We start from the raw sequence: 5408 nt of genomic DNA on the forward strand, positions 1-5408 counted from the left end.
GTCGTTGTAGATCCGAGGCTTGAGCCCTTGTAGAATCATGCCGTTGGCACGCTCTACTTGCCCATTCGACATGGGATGAGCCACGGCGGCCCAGTCCACCCGGATATGGTGATCCTCGCAAAAATCCAAGAATTTTTTGCCGGTGAACTGGGTGCCGTTGTCGGTGATGATGGAGTTTGGGACCCCGAAGCGATGGATGATGTTGGTGAAGAACGCCACCGCCTGCTCGGACCTGATGCTGTTCAGAGGTCGGACCTCGATCCACTTGGAGAATTTGTCGATGGCGACCAGCAGGTGCGTGTAGCCCCCGGGCGCCTTCTGCAAGGGACCGACGAGGTCCAGACCCCATACAGCGAAGGGCTAGGTGATGGGTATTGTCTGCAGAGCCTGAGCGGGCAGGTGGGTCTGCTTTGCATAGAATTGGCACCCTTCGCAGGTGCGGACAATTCTAGTGGCGTCATCCACCGTCGTTGGCCAGTAGAAGCCTTGCCGGAAAGCATTCCCGACAAGGGCTCGGGGCGCTGCGTGGTGGCCGCAAGCCCCCGAGTGTATTTCTTGCAGCAGTTCCCGACCTTCGGCGATGGAGATGCATCGCTGGAGGATGCCCGAGGGGCTGTGATGGTAGAGCTCCTCTTCATCGCCCAGCAGGACGAACGACTTGGCGCGTCGCGCTACCCGCCGAGCCTCGACTTGGTCGGGGGGTAGCTCTCCTCGACGGAGATATTGCAGGTACGGGGCCTGCCAATCTCGATCTGGCGTGGCCCCGCTCTGCTCTTCCTCGACGTCCAGTGCCTCGCCCTCGGGGGCCGAGGGTACCTCGGGTTGTGCCGAGGGTGCCTCGGGCTGAGCCGAGGGTACCTCAGGCTCGGGCGCGTCGTCGATCTTGACAGAGGGTTGATGCAGATCCCGGGAGAAGACGTCCGGGGGGATCGTCGTTCGCCCCGAGGCTAGTTTAGCCAGCTCGTCTGCGGTTTCGTTGTAGCGCCGAGCGATGTGGTTGAGCTCGAGCCCGAAGAACTTGTCTTCCAGGCACCGAACCTCGTCGCAGTAGGCCTCCATCTTCGGGTCGCGGCAGTGGGAGTTCTTCATGACTTGGTCGATGACGAGCTGCGAATCACCGCGGGCGTCGAGGCGTCTAACCCCTAGCTCGATGGCGATCCGCAACCCGTTGACCAGAGCTTCGTACTCGGCCACATTGTTGGACGCCGGGAAATGGAGGCGCAGCACGTAGCGCAAGTGCTTTCCGAGGGGCGAGATGAAGAGCAGGCCCGCGCTGGCTCCTGTCTTCATCAGCGACCCGTCGAAAAACATGGTCCAGAGCTCCGGTTGGACCGGAGCCGTCGGCAACTGGGTGTCAACCCATTCGGCCACGAAGTCCGCCAACACCTGGGACTTGATGGCCTTCCGAGGGGCGAACGAGATCGTTTCGCCCATGATTTCCACCGCCCACTTTGCAATCCTGCCCGAGGCCTCTCGGCACTGGATGATCTCCCCCAGGGGGAAGGATGACACCACAGTTACCGGATGAGACTCGAAGTAGTGTCGCAGCTTCCGCCTTGTCAGGATCACAGCATACAGCAGCTTTTGAACTTGTGGGTAGCGGATCTTGGTCTCGGACAGCACTTCGCTGACGAAGTAGACCGGCCTCTGAACGGGCAATGCATGCCCTTCCTCTTGCCTCTCGACCACAATCGCGGCGCTAACCACCTGAGTGGTCGCAGCGACGTAGACCAAGAGGGCTTCTCCATCTGCCGGGGGCACCAAGACAGGCGCCTTCGTAAGGAGCGCCTTCAGGTTGCCGAGGGCTTCCTCGGCCTCGGGGGTCCAAGCGAAACACTCGGCCTTCCTTAAGAGGCGGTACAGAGGCAGACCTCTTTCGCCGAGGCGTGAGATGAAGCGGCTCAGGGCCGCGAGGCATCCCATGACCTTCTGTACACCTTTTAAGTCCTTGATGGGTCCCATGCTGGTGATGGCCGTGATCTTCTCCGGGTTGGCTTCAATGCCTTGCTCGGAGATGATGAACCCTAGGAGCATGCCTCGGGGCACCCCGAAGACACACTTCTCAGGATTGAGCTTGACTCCTTTCGCCTTGAGACATCGGAATGTCACTTCAAGGTCGGAGAGGAGGTCGGAAGCCTTCCTTGTTTTGACTACGATGTCATCGACGTAGGCCTCGACTGTGCGACCGATGTGTTCGCCGAACACATGGTTCATGCACCGCTGGTACGTCGCGCCCGCATTCCTCAAACCGAACGGCATGGTGACATAGCAGTACATGCCGAACGACGTGATGAAAGAAGTCGCGAGCTGGTCGGACTCTTTCATCCGGATCTGGTGATACCCTGAGTAGGCATCGAGGAAGGACAGGGTTTCGCACCCAGCGGTGGAATCCACGATTTGATCGATGCGAGGTAGAGGGTAGGGAACCTTCGGACATGCTTTGTTGAGACCAGTGTAGTCTACACACATCCGCCATTTCCCCCCTTTCTTCCTCACAAGCACAGGGTTGGCAAGCCATTCGGGATGGAATACCTCTTTGATGAACCCTGCTGCCATTAGCTTGTGGATCTCTTCGCCAATCACTCTGCGCTTCTCCTCGTCGAATCGGCGCAAAGACTGCCTGACGGGTCGGCCTCCGGCCCGAATATCCAGCGAGTGCTCGGCGACATCCCTCGGTATGCCGGGCATGTCCGAGGGACTCCACGCAAAGACGTCGGCGTTTGCGCGGAGAAAGTCGACGAGCACTGCTTCCTATTTGGGGTCGAGCCCGGAACCGATCCGGACCTGCTTGGTGGTGTCGCCACTGGGGTCAAGAGGGACGGCCTTAACCGTCTCTGCTGGCTCGAAGTTGCCGGCATGGCGCTTCACGTCTGGCACCTCCTTGGAGAGGTTCTCCAGGTCGGCGATGAGGGCCTCGGACTCGGCGAGGGCCTCGGCGTACTCCACGCACTCCACGTCGCATTCGAACGCGTGTTTGTACGTGGGGCCGATGGTGATGACCCCGTTGGGGCCCGGCATCTTGAGCTTCAGGTAGGTGTAGTTGGGGACGGCCATGAACTTCTCGTAGCATGGCCTCCCTAGTACGGCGTGGTAGGTTCCTCGGAACCCGACCACCTCGAACGTCAGGGTCTCCCTTCGGAAGTTGGAGGGCGTCCCGAAGCAGACGGGGAGGTCGAGTCGCCCGAGGGGCTGGACGCGCTTCCCAGGGATGATCCCGTGGAAGGGCGCAGCGCCTGCTCGGACGGAGGACAGATCGACGCGCAGGAGCTTGAGGGTCTCGGCGTAGATGATGTTGAGGCAGCTGCCCCCATCCATCAGGACCTTGGTGAGCCTGACATTGCCGACAATGGGGTCGACGACGAGCGGGTATTTCCCCGGGCTCGGCACATGGTCGGGGTGGTCGGCCTGGTCGAAGGTGATGGGCTTGTCAGACCAGTCTAGGTAGACTGGCGCCGCCACCTTCACCGAGCAGACCTCCCGGCGCTCTTGCTTGCGATGCCGAGCCGAGGCGTTCGCCGCATGCCCTCCATAGATCATGAAGCAGTCGCGGACCTCGGGGAACTCTCCTGCTTGGTGATCTTCGTTCTTGTCGTCGTCGCGGGCCCTGCCACCCTCGGCGGGTGGCCCGGCCCTGTGGAAGTGACGCCGAAGCATAACGCACTCCTCGAGGGTGTGCTTGACGGGCCCCTGATGGTAGGGGCACGACTCCTTGAGCATCTTGTCGAAGAGGTTTGCACCTCCGGGGGGCTTCCGAGGGTTCTTGTACTCGGCGGCGGCGACAAGGTCCGCGTCAGCGGCGTCGCGTTTCGATTGCGACTTCTTCTTGCCTTTCTTCTTGGCGCCGCGCGGAGCAGACGCCTCGGGAGCCTCTTCCGATGGGCGGCCCTGGGGCTGCTTGTCCTTTCGGAAGATAGCCTCGACCGCCTCCTGGCCAGAGGCGAACTTGGTGGCGATGTCCATCAGCTCGCTCGCCCTGGTGGGGGTCTTGCGACCCAGCTTGCTCACCAGGTCGCGGCAAGTGGTGCCGGCGAGGAACGCGCCGATGACATCCGAGTCGGTGATGTTGGGCAGCTCGGTGCGCTGCTTCGAGAATCGCCGGATGTAGTCCCGGAGCGACTCCCCCGGCTGTTGCCGGCAGCTTCGAAGGTCCCAGGAATTCCCGGGGCGCACGTATGTGCCCTGGAAATTGCCAGCGAAGGCTTGGACCAAGTCGTCCCAGTTGGAGATCTGCCCCGGAGGCAGGTGCTCCAACCAGGCACGAGTAGTGTCGGAGAGGAACATGGGGAGGTTACGGATGATGAGGTTGTCGTCGTCCGTCCCACCCAGTTGGCAGGCAAGGCGGTAGTCCGCGAGCCACAGTTCCGGTCTCGTTTCCCCCGAGTACTTCGTGATAGTAGTCGGGGGTCGGAACCGGGTCGGGAATGGCGCCCGTCGGATGGCCCGACTGAAGGCCTGCGGACCGGGTGGTTCGGGCGAGGGGCTCCGATCCTCCCCGCTGTCGTAGCGCCCCCCACGCCTGGGGTGGTAGCCTCGGTGCACCCTTTCGTCGAGGTGGGCCCGACGGTCGCGTCGATGGTGCCCGTTGCCGAGGTGGCCCGGGGCCGCAGGCGCGGTGTTGCGCGTGCGCCCGGTGTAGACCGAGGCTTCCCGCATGAATCGGGAAGTCGCGGCATGAGGTTCCGAGGGATATCCCTGCCTTCGGGAGGCAGTGCTCTCGGCCCGTCGGGCCGCAGCGCCTTCCAGGAGATTCTTGAGCTCTCCCTGGATCCGCCGACCCTCGGTGGTTGATGACTCCGGCATCGCGCGGAGGAGCATCGCTGCGGCTGCCAGGTTCTAACCAACCCCGCTGGATGCGGGCGGCGGCCTGACCCTGACATCGTTGGCGACGCGGTGCTGGAGACCTTGGGGCAGGTGACGTATTTCTCCGGGCAGGGGTTGGCCCGCCCATACCTGCCCGACGTCCCGACGGATCGGCTCAAGAGCTCCTGTTCCCTCGTTGAGCCCGGCCTGCGCCTCGCGGACTTGCTCGAGTTGTGGGTCGTAACCCCCCGCCGGAGCGGGGACCACAGCTAGCTCCCGTGGGATGTCGGCGCGAGGCACCGGCCTAGGAAGATCACCATCCTCCGGCATGCCGAGATGGTTGCCTTTGGAGGGATCCCCTAGCTCGATGTGGAAACATTCGCGGCTTGGGCCGCAGCTCTCGTCGCCAAGGCTGCGGCTTCCGTCGGAACAGTCGGATAGGCAGTAGTCACATGCGGTCATGAAGTCCCGCATGGCACTGGGGTTGCCAAGTCCGGAGAAATCCCAACAGACGCTGGGGTCGTCATCTTCCTCGGACCTAGAGGGCCCGTAGGTCGAGACGTCCGTCAGCCGGTCCCAAGGCGACCGTATACGAAACCCCAGTGGGG

This window comes from Zea mays, chromosome 10, assembly GCF_902167145.1.
Source record: "Zea mays cultivar B73 chromosome 10, Zm-B73-REFERENCE-NAM-5.0, whole genome shotgun sequence".
Taxonomy (NCBI): Eukaryota; Viridiplantae; Streptophyta; class Magnoliopsida; order Poales; family Poaceae; genus Zea; species Zea mays.